The sequence below is a fragment of the Micromys minutus genome (assembly GCF_963924665.1).
Source record: "Micromys minutus genome assembly, chromosome: 30".
In the NCBI taxonomy this organism is placed as follows: domain Eukaryota; kingdom Metazoa; phylum Chordata; class Mammalia; order Rodentia; family Muridae; genus Micromys; species Micromys minutus.
This window is the reverse complement of record NC_137965.1, coordinates 28,461,053-28,476,648: the sequence shown is the minus strand read 5'-3', so window position 1 is coordinate 28,476,648 and position 15,596 is coordinate 28,461,053. Positions and strand designations below refer to the sequence as shown.

The 15,596-nt window shown below is 37.0% G+C and overlaps 2 pseudogenes across 2 annotated transcripts in view; one reads left to right on the top strand and one right to left on the bottom strand.

Annotated features, from left to right (window-relative positions):
• The window catches only part of LOC308439940 (NACHT, LRR and PYD domains-containing protein 4A-like), a 57,784-nt pseudogene that overhangs the window by 15,213 nt on the left and 26,975 nt on the right, over positions 1–15,596 (top strand). Inside the window, exon 3 of the transcript in view lies at positions 25–298. The product of the transcript in view is annotated as an NACHT, LRR and PYD domains-containing protein 4A-like (transcript). The remainder of the gene's footprint in view (positions 1–24; positions 299–15,596) is intronic.
• LOC308439776 (N-acetyltransferase ESCO1-like) lies at positions 5,700–7,042 on the bottom strand (annotated as a pseudogene). Its single transcript has one exon. The product of its transcript is annotated as an N-acetyltransferase ESCO1-like (transcript).

Genomic DNA, 15,596 nt, shown 5'->3' with positions numbered 1-15,596 from the left:
GAAGACCAATCTATATTCCTGAAGATATAACAGCATCTTTCTTTTCTGATTTTGGCCTTATGTGGTACCTGAAAGAGCTAACCAAGATGGAATTTATCGAGTTTAAGGAGTTCTTCAAACAGAAGATTTTGCAGTTGGGGCTGAAACAGGTTTCTTGGACAGAAGTGAAGAAAGCTTCTCGAGAAGATCTTGCCAGCTTACTGTTGAAACATTATGAAGGACTAGGATGTGACCTTCAAATTTTTCCAGAAGATCAACAGAAAGGATCTCATAGAGAGGGCAAAAAGAGAGAGTGATGGTGAGTTGGTTAAAATTTCTTTACAGTGAGTGAGGATCCTGTCTTAGTTTTAATAATTTTTTATGCCCATCTACCATAGGGCCATCAGGTGGAATGGGATATTCCTCTCCTTCAGGAAGGAGATGACTTCATGTAGACACATTAGGTCTAGTCTGTGTATTAAATGAATGAGGGTAGCATACCTTAACCTAATTGGTTAAATTTCTACATAGGAGTAATTGGCAATTAGTAATGTTCCTTTGAATCTAGACTGGAGCCTTAATGATATAAACTCTGTAATGATAGCACTGTGGATTTAGGTTAGCAGCAACAGAAGACACCTCTAATAGATCATATATGTGTGGTTCAGGAAGGTGGCTGAGTACATAACATGCTGGCTGGATAAACATAAAAAAACTGATTTTAGATCTCAGCAAACACATACAGGAAAAGCATGGTAGCAACTTGGCCACTCAGTTTGACAGCTTCTAAGTCAGCTAAAAAAATGTCTCAAAAAATTCGATGGGGGGCCTGAAGAGATGACTCAGTGGTTAAGAACACCTGCTCTTACAGAAGACCTTGGCTCCGTTTCCAGAGCTTATCTTGTGGTTCACAGCGATCTGTTGACTCTACGTTCAGTGGATTCAATGTCTTCTTCTATATTCTGAGGGCATTGCATACATCTGGTGCACATACATGCATACAGACAAAAGCATCTATTTACTCAAATTAAAAGCAAATGGTTTTTGTTTTGTTTTGTTATAAAGTGGTAAGAAGTTGAAGGAGACACCCAATGCTAACCTCTTGTCTGCACATGCATGTGTATTGTACCTCCCTCTCCCTACCACATACATATCATATATGCATTTGAAATATCCTTATAATATAGTGTGGGACAAGATTTCTCAGTCTTTCTTGTGGCTTTGACTGTTTAGATCATAAACAAGCAAACAGTTATAACAGAAATACTATGTTTCATAAATGCTATGACTTTATAAGTCACACTTATATTCATCCTGGTATAAGGTACCATGGATGCTTTAAGGTTTAATTTATTTCTTTGTCTCTAATATTCTAGTGTCTTACTATGATAGGCCAAGATTTTTTTTTTTTTTTCTAAGCTCATACTGCTTAGGATTCACTGATAATCTTAGACCTGTGGCTATAAAATATTCTTTACTCTAGCCTTTGTTTAAAAGTTGTCTTTATGCTGTTCTTTTTCACCACCACTTTAAAAAAGAATGCTTTCCATCTCAATATCAGCAACCTCTTCCTAATAACACCTCACACAGATCCTCCACCCATCGCCCTCCCCTATTCTTTCTAGAAGGAGGAGAATCCTTGGTATCCCCACCACCCCATGATGGTACATTAAGTCACTGCTTGTCCAGGCACTTCATTTCCTACTGAGACTAGTCAAGGCAGCCCAGTTAGGGGATCCAGTGTTATATTATAACCTCTCCAACCCAAGTGAGCCCATGCAATGAAAACAACTCAGTTAATAGAGTTGTGTTAATACAAGCAGCATGCCTAGATTGGGCCAATCTTTACTACCCTACTCTGTTCCCCTGCTACGAGATCCCTTATAACGTATGGTTTCTTCAGGACAAGTGCTTCAGCTCCATTTTCCATCCACCTCGTTCTCCTCCAGAGACCCTCTCCATTTTCCATCTCTCCAACCCTCCAGCTCCACCTTCCCTTCCCCTGCGTAGTCACTGGCTCTCTCACCTTTATTTTACAAATTAAAATGGGAAGAAGGTTCTGCTGAAGTCACCTGAGTACATGATTAGGCAGCTTTTCTTGAGAACTTGGAATTAGTATCAAAATACAAAGAGCTGCAGGAAAATCCACAAAATTTCTCCCTTCTTGTGCAGTTAGAAGACCTTTTCCCCCTCAAATATAAAAAGAGTACAACTATTACCATCCCACAGTTTATGAAGTATAAGGTACACTTAACACCCAGTCCAAATTTTTTTAATTGAATAAGGAATTCTGCCATCTATCCTAAAAGACTATAATGCTACACCTGACTTATATCCTGGTTTTAGATTATATGTCATCTGAAAACCACCCTTTCAGATATTATATTACCTTAATGCTAAAGAGTTGGGTTAGCTATGACACTACCAGTTTTCAACCACGTCAGAAACCCCAGGACAACTAATACTATCTGATATATGAAAAGTCAATTTAAAGAGACCATTGATCACCTGGAGAGTTCCTCATTTCTCAAAACTTTGAGCAGCAGTGTTCAGGCTTCAGGCTCAGGATCATATCTGACAGACCTTTAAAATGCAGAATTTTGAAGGGCTGATAATTCTGGCTCAGAAAAGATTATCAGTCTATTACCAAGGCTTATCAGACTTTTCTACATAATGTGTTTCTTTCTAGACAGTATTTGCAGATGAATTGAGGCAGTTCTTGCCTAGTGGCTGTCTCACCACAATTTGAACAACTCCACTGATGCTCAGTTTCTTCTTAGAATCTAATAAGGGGTGCTGGCAGGAGCAGACAGGTCTCTAGTCAAATTAACGTTAATAAAGAAATGTCCACAAACATCATATTCTGTGGACATCTGACATCTTTGAAGATTACCTATCTACGCGAAGCATTTCTGAACTGTTAAGCCTTGACTATTTTTGGCCATTTATAATTGAAATATCTCAAAATCACCTTTTTAATTGACTCAGAACCCCATGTTTGCTATCTGGCCCTAAACTCCTATTGTTTAATCAACTAAAAACAGTGTATAATAGCAGCTGCAAGATGGGATCTAAGCCTCATATTCCCAAATGAATTGTATAGGAATAATGTGTATATGAAAGTAGTAATATTAACCTCAATTTTAAATCAATAAGAAACTATACCAATGAAAACCTTAAATTTGTATCAAATAAATTCTAAACTAATGTAAAGAGTATAACTTCAATTATGAATCAATAACAAATATTTCTGCCAATTTAATATATAGCTATGTAATATTTTAAGAGTAAATCTGCTAACCAATCCCTATTTATCTATTCCTAACTTCTAAAATATTACTATACACCACTTATCCTCTTTGACACTCTTCCCATTTACCTAAGAAGGAATGATAAAGAAGAGGAAAGGAAAGGTAGTAATCCCTGAGTTCTCTAGTTCTAAATTAAATTCTCTAGTTGCCTCCCTCTCCCTTAAATGATAACATATCTATACTTCATAAAATAACCAGAACCATCCAGCCCCACCTAAGAAACTGGGACAATAAATTTTTTTTGTCTGTTTCCAGCTGAATTAGGGGCAAAGAATTCCATTCAGGCGTCCCAAGGGGAAATAGGAAAACTAACTTTGTCAAAGGAGAGCTAGCTGGCATCATTTCCCTTTCAGTCACTATGTGCTGAGAAAGTTTATTGCTTAGCTACCATCTTGACTATGACAGGGTGGCTGTCTTTGCCTCCTTTCATCCAACAGTACACAAAACTTACCAATATAGAGTTTTAAAAAGGCATTCACAAGGAGTGTACAGGCTGCACAGATTAGTTAATGAAGATCAATAAAGAAATGTGACTGCCTTTCTTCAGAGGTTAGTTTGATCATATAATTAAACTGTAATATAATTTTGTATACGTGCCACCTGAAAGGATGTTATGTAATAACAAGTTATGAGATATTTTTACTCAATGAATGTTACTGGCTGTGTATAAACATTTTAGTAACTGCCAGTTCCAGCGCTGTCTCCAAATTCAGAGACCTAAATATTGGCACATACACATGATATATTTGTTTATCGGGTGAGTCTCCCTTTTCTTCTCCATTCCCATGGTCTTCAGGACGGTTCCCTTTGTCAGTTCTGATCTTTATCAACATGGAAGAAACCCACAACTTTTTTTTCTATGGAAACATAGGTATAACCCCTCCCTGAGCTTATTAGTTTTTCCAATTTTCCATTCTGATTTCAGAATCTCCTTAATATAAACAGGCTGGTTTAGTTCAGTGTTTTATTTCCACAAACCAATGTCTTTCAACATCTGTGATGTTTTGTTAGTTAGCATTTAAATATTGTTTTTTAAAATTATTTTATAGTATATTCTCTGTATTTACATTTCAAATGTTATCCCTTTTCCTCCACCCCTTTTACCATTCTCCCTTCCCCTCCACTTGATACCATACAGGTGCTTCCAATCCCAAACATCCTCTCCACCTCAGTGCCTTGACATCTTCCCAGTGAAGGGAAAATGTGCCTTCACTGGACCAAAGGCCTCTTCTCCTATTAATGCTAGACAATGCTATCCACTGCTACATATGCACTTGGAACCATGGGTCCTTCCATGTGTGCTCAGTGGTTGGAGTTTTAGTCCATGGAAGTTATGGAGAATTTGGTAGATAATGTTGTTCTTCCTATGGAGTTGCAGACCCTTTGTGCTCCTTCAGTTCTTTCTCTAGCTCCTTCATTGAGGACCACAGGTTCAGTTTGATGCTTAGCTACAAGCATCCACAACTGTATCTGTATGACTCTGGCAGAGCTTCTGAGGAGTATGCACTCCTAGTGCTTATGATGATTAAGAGTCTCTTGCCAGTAAGCACTTCTTGGTATCAGCAATAGTGCTTGGGTATGATTGCTGCATATACTGTGGATCCCAAAGTGAGTCAGTCTCTGAGTGATCTTTTCTATAGTCTCTGTACCTCTATTTGTCCCTTTATTTGTTCCAGTGTTTTGTTTCCTTTCTAAGGACTGTGGCATCCTCATTCTGGCCTTCATTCTTTTTGAGATTCATAAGGTCAGTGAATTATTTCTTGGGTATTCAGAGGTTTTGAGGGCTAGTATCTGATTATCAGTGAGTGCATACCATGTGTGTTCCTTTGAGACTGGGTTACCTCACTCAGGATGATAGTTTCCTCTTCTATCTATTTGCCTAGAAAATATCAGTGTTTCTTTCTTTTTTTTTTTTTTTTTTTTTTTTTTTTTTTTTCAGGTACATGTATCACTTAAAAAAATCTATCAAGTATTTTATTATTTTATTCTACATAATATACATGTCATAAAAGGCCACAGCAGTTGTTCAACATATAACCCATTAAAAGTAGAGGGCACTATGAAAGACAGACAAGTATCAAGATGAAGTCCAGTAATGAGGGCATATACTCAGTGCAGTATTTCTGAGGAGTAACAATGAAGATACCATGCCATCCACATTTAGTATTCAACTATTCTATGGTTCTTTGTGACTCTGGTCATTTATGGCTACACATGGGGCAGGGGAAGCTTCCCCTGCCACCTTCAGTGTCAGAAACATAAGCAATGGAGACACTGCTATCACACAAGTTCTTTCACTTGGAGCTCTCCTTTTCTATGGGGACTCTTTAGAGGATACTTTAGTAACTTCAAATTCTTAAGTATGTAATACTGTACTCTCTTTGAATAATAATTCAAAAGCATTGGTTTTCACTTTGAAAATACAATCTTTAAACCTATAACTGGTATCATGCGAGAAGTCATCTTCCTCCGCCGCATCATGCTGAACTCCCATATTCGACTGATCCCACATATTGCAGGATCTGGCAGTGTTGAGCAGCACCAGGCTTTTTGCCTTTCAAATCAAACCTTTTCTTCTTCTGACCTGATACGTGGAAGTTTCTCTTCTATAACTCGATAGCCCCACTGGATATGTTCTGCAATTACGCAGCCAACTACTTTTCTGTCATTAGAAATGAAGAGAAGCGTTTTAGTTCTGGAGTGGCACATCAGTGGAGCCTGCTGGAAATCCAGATCATTGTCAACCATCTCTATAATTTCATCAACCTTTTTCAGGGCATACTTTGGGTCTTCAGGAAAGACCATTATTATCCTACCATCAGGATATCAGCCAGAATTCCTTTTTCCAGCCCACATACTTTACAGCAAGTGGTATAAAGCATTCCACAGATATTACAGGACACTGCTCCAAATATTTTGTGTCCTGCATCTATAACCAGCTGTTTTTCATCCACTTTCTCTGAGTCTTTCAATTTCAAGGACTTTGGAATTGTTTTCTCCAAATGACAATTACACTTCAGCTAAGAATGATTTGGTGGTATATCCCTGTTGTTTCTGTTGGTAGACACTTCATTGCTGAGTACAGTATGCTGCTGATTAAGAGCTGAACCTGGAACTTTTCTGTCAATCTTAGCTTGACTGAGATGATCTGAAACAGCAGCAGTGTTTTCTAATGGACTAGTCTCCACTTCAGACACTGAAATTCTGTTCTGGTAATGAGTCACAAGAATGTTTCATCTGATTATCCAGTGATGAGTCAGGAGAGGGTTTAATATGTTTGTCCAAATTATAATTTCCAGTAGCCCTTTTTGTAACTTTATTAATTTCAATTGCAATATTATTAATATTAACTTCTTCGTATTTAATTCCTTTCATTTTATCCTGTTGGCAAGTTACATTGCCATGTGGTTCCATCTCTAAAAATGTACTTTGAGATACTGGATGAGGCATTTCTAAAACTGGTGGTGACAAACCAGTTTGTAATAAGCTCAACTTAGGAGACACTTGAGAGTCCAATTTATCTTGCTGCAGAGAGTTAAAGTTTGAGAATTTACTTTTAGTCCAGTGGGAGTTCTTCTTAGTTGAGTTATTTATTCTATTTAGTACATATTTCACAGGCTTTGTTTTCCTACTGAGAAAGAAATATTACACTGCACATTCTGGCTAGCGCAAAGACCTGGTTGTACACTCTGATAACTGTTGTAGTCTTCGTGATCTGCGGTTAAGTTGTTCATTCCCTTTGAAGGTTCCATGTGTTAATTTTTCCTGACATAATTTCTTTTTTTTTGAAGATTCTTGTGATTGTCCTTTCACAGATACCATATTTTTATTACTGGAGTTAGTAGTGTTTTTATCAGTTGAACATGATGCTGACCTTGTACTCATTCGAGTACCAAATTCAGACTGATTTATTTTACTTTTGCTGGAAAATATAACCGGTGCCTCTACAGCATGCTTGGAGCCTGATTTCTTTGCTAGACTGTTTTGAGAACCTTCAATTTCTTGTTCTAAATTCTCATCTTCACTTTCTTTAGTAACTTTGGAGGAATTTTCTTTTGATTTCTCCAGAATGGGCATTATTCCTGAGTAACATCTTTCTTTCTGAGGAGATTTTGAAGACTGTGTCCAGGTAGGTGTGGATGCTAAGTACTTAGTATTATCACTAAGGAATAGAACTTAAAAATCAACTTTAACTTATACTAATATACATTTCCAACAAAAGTACCAGGTGTTTCAAGTAAGGTTGCTCTTGACAATTTCTAAGACATGAGAAAAGCTGGCATGAATATTGAAAGATATTTGCTTTCTGTTGGATAGGGAAATAAAAATTTGAAGGAAATCCTTATTTACTATTTTCAGAAGTTTTTATTTTTTTATGAAAATAAACTTCATTCAGGTCCAATTTGTCTTAATTATGATTAGTTTCTGGCCTAACGTTATTACTAGAGGACTTATTTATCACTGACCTGTCTGCTTTGACAAACTTTCTGAAAATTTTTTCTTCTGAAGTCTACAGCTACTGGACGTTGATGAATTTGTAACATGTCTTATGGCTAACAGGTTTCTTTCCTTGTTTGCCAAGTTTGTTGGTTTGTGGCTTCTATTTAATCTCCTTCGCTTACTGAAGTACTCTATTGACATAGATTTCCTTTCGTGCTGCCATTTAGTTCTTTTCCTACAAAATAGAACTGATGTTTCAGCCACCATAACTCAAGAAAATTTGATAAAACCATTCCTTATAACCTCTTCTTAACACATTATACAGCACCTTCCTGCTGCGCAGCTGGGGGTCCTCCTGTAGCCCACAGGTCGCCTCACATCTGGGTACCAGGAGACACTCAGCTGCTTCTGAGGCAGCCGTCGCCATCCCGTGACACCAATATCAGTGTTTCTAATAGCTGAGTAGTACTCCATTGTATAAATGTACCACAATTTCTGTATCCATCCTTATGTTGAAAGACATCTGGGTTCTTTCCAGCTTCTGGCTATTATAAATAATGTTGCTATGAAGATGGTGGTGTAGCAGGTGCCCTTGTTATATGTTGGAGAGTAATTTGGGAATATAGCCAGGAGTGGAATAGCTGGGCCTTCAGTTAGAAATATGTCCAATTTTCTGAGAAAGCACCAGACTGATTTCCTGAGTGATTGTACCAGCTTGCAATCCCTCCAAAAATGGAGGAGCGATCCTCTTTTTGTCATCATCTGCTGATCTGCTGACACCTGAGTTTTTTATCTTAGCCATTCTGACTGCTGTGAGGTAGAATCACAGTGTTTTGATTTGAATTTACCTGATAAATCAAGATGATAAGCATTTCTTTAGGTGTGTCTTGGCTACTCGGTATTCCTCAGTTGAGTATTCTTTGTTTAGCTCTGTACCCCATTTTATATCAGAGTAATTTGACTCTCTGGCATCTAACTTCTTGAATTCTATGTATATATTGGATATTAGTCCTCTATCAGATGTAGGATTGGTAAAGATACTTTCCAAATCTGTTGGATGCTATTTTGTATTCTTGACAGTGTTCTTAGCCTTACAGAGACTTTGCAATTTCATGAGGTCCCATTTGTCTAGTCTAGATCTTAGACCATGAGCCATTGGTGATCTGTTCAAATTTTTTTTCCCTGTGCTGATGTGTTCTAACCTCTTCCCCATTTTCTCTTCTAATTGGTTCAGTGTAATTGGTCTTATGTGGAGGTCTTTCATTCATCTGCACTTGAACTTTATACAAGGAGATAAGAATGGATCGATTTGCATTCTTCTACATCCTTACTGCCCTTTGAACCAGCAACATTTATTGAAGAGGATGTACTTTTTCCCTTGAATATTTTTAGCTGCTTTGTCTCAAAGATCAAATGATCGTAGGTGTTTGGGTTTATTTCTGGATCTTTGATTCTGTTCTATTGATCTATCTGACTTTCTCTGTACTGATACCATGCAGTATTTATCATTATTGTTCTGTATTTTAGCTTGAGGTTAGGGATGGTGATTCCCCCCAGAAGTTCTCTTATTGTTGAGAATAGTTTTCAATATACTGCCTTTTTTGTTATTCCAAATGAATTTGTCAATTGCTCTTTCTAACTCTATAAAGAACTATGTTGGAATTTTTATGGGAATTGCATTGAATCTTTAGATGGCTTTCAGCAAAATGTTTATTGCTACTATGTTGACCTCTCCAAAATCTTCTTCAATTTCCTTCTTCAGAGACATGAAGTTCTTGTCATACATATATTTCACTTGCTTAGTTAGAGTCATGCCAAGGTATTTCATCTGGTTGTGACTATTGTGAAGGGTATCTTTCCCCTATTTTTTTCAGCATGGTTATTCTTGGAGTAGAGGAAAGCTACTGATTTGTTTGAGTTAATTTTATATCCAGCCACTTTGCTGAAGTTGTTTATCACCTGTAAGAGTTCTTTAGTGGGATTTTTCATCTCACTTAAGTATACTATCATATCATCTGCAAATAGTAACCGTTTTAGTCCTTCCTTTCCAATTTGTATTCATTCACATCCTTTTGCTGTCTAATTGCTCTGGTAGGAGAAGAGTGGGAAGCCTTGTCTAGTCCCTGATTGTGGTGGGATTGCTTCAGGTTTCTCATCATTTAGTTTGATGTTGGCTATTGGTTTGCTATATGTTATTTTTATTATGTTTTAGGTCTTTTCAAGACTTCTTAACATGAAGACGTGTTGCATTTTTTCAAATGCTTTGTCAGCATCTAATAAGATAATTGCATTTAAAAAATTGTTTTAGTTTGTTTCTATAGTGGATTACATTTAGGTACTTCTGTATATTGAACCATCCCTGCATCCCTGGGATGAACCCTACTTGATCATGGTGAATGATCATTTTGGGGTGTTCTTGGATTCTGTTTGGAAGAATTTTATTGAGTATTTTTCCATCAATTTTCATAAGCAGAATTGGTCTGAAGTTCTCTTTGTGCAGTTTAGTTATGAGCATAATTTTGGATTTGAAGAATGAGTTGAGTAGTGTTCCTTCTGTTTCTATTTTGTGGAATGGTTTGGAGAGTATTGGTATTAGGTCTTCCATGAAAGACTGATAGAATTCTGCACTGAGCCCATCTGATCCTAGGCTTTGTTTTTTTTTTTTTTAATTTCTTTATGGGTCTTTATAGTTGATCATTATTTAAATTTGGTACATGGTATCTGTCTAGAAAGTTGTCCTTTCCTCTAGATTTTTCAATTTTGGTGAGTATAGACATTTGCAGTTGAATTTGATTTCTTAAATTTTCTCAGTTTCTGTTTTTATGTCTCCCTTTCATTTCTGACCTTGTTAATCTGGATACTCTCTCTTTGCCCTTTAGTTAGTATGGCTAAGAGTTTATCAATCTAGTTGATTTTCTCGAACAACTTCCAGGTTTTGTTGATTCTTTGTATATTTCTTTTTGTTTCTATTTGATTAATTTCAGATCTGAGTTTGATTATTTCCTACCATCTATTCCTCTTGGGTATATCTGCTTCTTTTTGTTTTAGAACTTTCAGGTGTAATGTCAAGCTGCTAGAGTATGCTTTCTTCAGTTTCTTTTTGGAGTCAATCAGAGGTATGAGTTTTCCTCTTAGTACTGCTTTCATTGCATCCCATAAATTTGGGAATGCTGTTCCTTAATTTTTGTTAAATTCTAAAAGAAAATTATTAATTTCTTTCTTTATTTCTTCTTTGACCAAGTTATCATTGTTCAACTTCCATGTGTATGTGGACTTTTTGTTGATATTGTTGTTATAGAGATCAGCTTTAGTACATGGTGATCTGATAGGATGCAAGGAAGTATTTTGATCTTCTTGTATTTGTTGAGGCCCGTTTTATAACTATATGGTCAATTTTGGAGAAGGTACCACGTGGTTCTTAGAAAGAGTTATTCTTTTGTTTTAGGATTAATGTTCCAAAAATGTCTATTAAATTCATTTAATTCATAACTTGTTAGTTTCACTGAGTCTCTGTTCAGTTTCTGCTTCCATCAGCTGTACATTGTGTGTGGTGCTATATATGCTTTGAGCTTTAGTAGAGTTTCTTTTATGAATGTGGGTGCCCTTGTATTTAGAGCATAGATGTTCAGGATTGAGAATTCATGTTGATTCGTTTTTCCTGTGATGAGTAAAATGTGTTTTTCCTTATCGTTTTTGATAATATTTGGTTTAAAATCTATTTTATTCACTATTAGATTGGCTACTCCAGCTTGTTTCTTTGGACCATTTGCTTGGAAAGATATTTCCCCAGCCTTTTGTTCTGAGGTATTGTCTGTCTTTGCTGCCTACATGAGTTTTCTGTATGCACAAAAATTCTGGTTCCAGTTTACCTAACCAATGTGACAGTCCATGTCTATTTATTAGGGAATTGGGTTAATTAATTTTTTAAGATATTAAGGAATAGTGATTGTTGTTTTGTTATTTTTGTTGTTAGAGATAGAATTATGTGTACTTTTCTTCTTTTGGTTTCCTTGCAAGAATATTTTTTTTCTTGCTTTTCCAAAGGTGTAGTTTTCCTCCTTGTGTTGGGCTTTCCATCTATTATCCTTTGTACAGCTAGTTTGTGGAGAGATATTGTGTAATTTTGGTTTTGTCCTAGAGTATCCTGGACTTTCCATCTATGGTAATTGAGAGTTTTGCTGGATATAGTAACCTGGGCTGGCATTTGTGTTCTCTTAGGGTCTGTATGATGGCTGTCAAGGATTTCCTAGCTTTTGTAGTCCCTGTTGAGAAGTCTGTTGTAATTCTCATTGGTCTCTTTTTATATGTTACTTGTCCTTCTTCCCTTACTGCTTTTAATATTCTTTCTTTGTTTTAAATATTTGGTATTTTGACTATTATGGCTTAGGAGGAATTTTTTCTGATCCAATCTATTTGGAGTTCTGTAGGCTTCTTGTATTTTCATGGTCATCTCTTACTTTAGAGAAGTTTTTTTCTATGATCTTGTAGAAGATATTTATTGGGCCTTTTAGTTGGAAGTATTCACTCTCTTCTACACTTACTATCCTCATGTTTGGTCTTTCATTGTGTCCTGGGTATCCTGGATGGTTGGGTTTGGGAACTCTTTGATTTTTGCATTTTTTTTCCTGACTGATATGTCAATGTTTTCTGTTATCTTCTGCCTCTGAGATCCACTCTTCCATCTCTTGTTTTTTTGTTGGTGATGCTTTCATCTAAAGCTCCTGATCTCTTTCCTAGTTTTTCTATCTCCAGGGTTTTTACCTTTTGTGATTTCTTTATTGTTTCTATTTGTGTTTTCAAATCCTTCACCTGTTTCTTTGTGTTTTCCTGTAGCTCTTTCAGTGATTTTTGTGTTTCCTCTTTAAGGGTTTCTACTTGTTTACCTGTGTTCTCCTGTAATTCTTTCAGGGAGTTATTCATTCATTTCTTGAGGGTCTTCATCATCATCATGAAGTATGATTTTAAGTCCATAGCTTGTTTTTTTCTTTTGTGTTTGGATATGCACTACTTGCTGTGGTGGGAGAATTGGGTTGCTATTGTGCCAGGTTGTCTTTTTTCAGTTACTTAAGTCCTTGCACTTGCCTCTTGCCGTTTTGTTACCTGTTATGTTAGGTGATCTTGCTGTCTCTGACTGAAGTTTGTTCTTCCTGGGGATTTCTGGGCCCGTGGGCTCAGGACGTAGATTGCTTCTTGGTGTTTGGCTCTCTGCAGGCTTTCAGTGAGTCTGATGGCAGTGGCCCAGCTCTGTCTCTGGGCTGGAACAGACCATTCCCAGTCAACACCTCACTACCTGTACCCTGAGAGTTCCTTGCTTTCCCTCTCTGGCTAGTCAGTGGGGAGCAAGTAGGCACTGACCTATGGGCTCAGGTAGGAGACTATTTCTTAGGCTCTTCTTAGTGCTAGGCAATCTGCAGGCAGGCTCTGAGTCACATTTTAAAATTTAAGGTTAATAAAGCACTATGTAACCTATCTTTGGGGGTTATTTATTGTCCCCTTTTGCCTGCTAAGCAACTTCTTTAGAGTTGGATTAGATCTTTCCACAGTCCCTGTCCTGTAGAATTATGTGATGTGCCTGTAACATGTTTTATATTATAGTATTCAAAACACTCCTCCATCTTATTAGAAATATATGACAGACCATTGTCTGTTCTAATTTGTATGTGTACTGCCATAATGGGCACAACCTCTAGCATGTGTGTGATTACACAATCAGCCTTTTCTGATGCTAAGGTAGTAGACTACTGAAATCTTAAATAAGTTTCTATAGTGTGGTACATATATTTCAGTTTACCAAACTCTCTAAAATGGAAGATATCCATCTGCCAAATCTCATTCTTTATATACTTTGAGTTAGTTCCTGTAGGCAATGAGTTGAGTTATATAATAAGCAAGTAGAACATTGCCTCACAATTCTGTTGGCTTGTTGACAAGTGATAGAAATTTCTCTATTTAAACCTTTGTTGTTAACATGGTGTTTTTTATAAACTTCTGAAGCCTCTAGTACACTTTCTATCAATAGCTGGTTAATTCTATTATTACCTTGTTCCAGAGGGCCTGACAGACTTATATGATATAATATGTATGTTATACATATTGGATAACTCCTATTTCTGATCATTTTTTGGTAGCTGAATAAAAAGGGAAGTAAATTCAGAATTGTTGAATAAGTTGAGCAGTCTCTATGTGTAAAACAATCCTTTCTGCATATTGAAAGTCAGTCACTAGATTAAGAGGCTCTTAAAAATCTGACAACACCATGCGTACTGCGTATAATTCAGATTTTAAAATCTGACTTAGAGGGACTCTCAGCCACCTTACTTATATCTTGTGATTTATATTCTGCCTTTCCCAACTAATCTGAGCTTTAAGGACCAGTAAGTATCTTCAACAAAATTATAGATAAAGAAGTTTCCTAACTTAAAGAAAGAGATGCCCATGAATATACAAGAAGCCTTCAGAACTCCATATAGATTGGACAAAAAAAAGATTACTCCCATCTCATAATAATCAAAACACTAAATGCACAGAATAAAAAAAGAATTTGAAAGCAGTAAGGAAAAAAGGACAAGTAACATATAGCAGCAGACCTATCAAAAGTAGAACAGACCTCTCAACAGAGATCCTGGACAGATGTCATACAGACCCTAAGAGAAAACAAATGCCAGCCCTGGCTACTATATCCAGCAAAACTCAATGACCATACATGGAAATCCAAGATATTCCATAACAAAACCAAATTTACACAATATCTGTCTGTTGCTACCTTCTCTGACCAGCAGAAAAGGAGCGACGACACAACGTTCTTCTCAAAGCAATTTACTCAGGAACCTTACAGCATGCCAGTGAAAATCTTTTCTGTCTCTTTCTGTCTCTCTTTCTGTTTCCTTTTCAGTTTCTCTATCTCTTTCTCCCTGTCCCCAAGTGCAGTCCTATTATCCTGATCTCGCATCATGGGTGCACCTACACAGCTCGCACGGTGGGAGTGGCTAATCTGGGGGGGGGGGCAGGAGGAAGTCAGGTGCTAGTCACAAGACTAGGCCGGAGTCCCAAGCATCATCTTGGGACTACCGCCACACCCGCTCTCCACATCTGTCCAAAAAAGCAGCCCTTCAAAGGATAATAGTTGGAAAACTCCAAAACAAGGAGGAAAACTACATCCTAGCAAAAGTTTATATTATAGTTATATCAAGTGAGCAAGATCCAACATCAACTGTGTATCCACCCCAGTCTTCTATTGATGCTGTCCTTGCCATTAGCGGTCTGGTTACTTTCTTGTATTCAGTATTTGCATTTTCAAAAGCTAAAGATTCAATTACTGACTTTCTTGCTGCTGAGTCTGTACACTCCTTTCCAGAGTTGAGGTTAGCTTTTGTAAAAAGGCAGAGGTGTCTTCAGGACTTTGTGTGACTTGAGTGAATAGTTCAAGTTGTTTCAAGTTTTTTTTTTTTTTTTCTTTCTCTGTGATTCTGTAACTTCCTGCCAGGTCTTTAAAGCTGAGAGTCGACACAATGCCAGAGTGTCTTAATCATATACAGCCTACTCCTCTACCCCAGCAAAAGAATGTTCACCGAACAGCTGATGTATGAAAATCTCTCTACCTCTGTCTCTATTTTGTCATGCTATCTCCCTTGCCTCTGCTCACCACCATGAGATCTATTGTAAATTTGCAGCAGGTTCTAATATTTTTCTTACCACATCTCTCAAATCTTCTGGGACTATTCTATTTTTAATAGCCCAAGAGTTCAGGATTTGTTTTACAAATGGCGAGTGCATTCCAAAATTAGCGACACTTTCCTTAAATATCCTCAGTTCTAGCACATCCATGTGTTGCCCTTCAAATTTTTCATAACCCTGTAGATAATCATC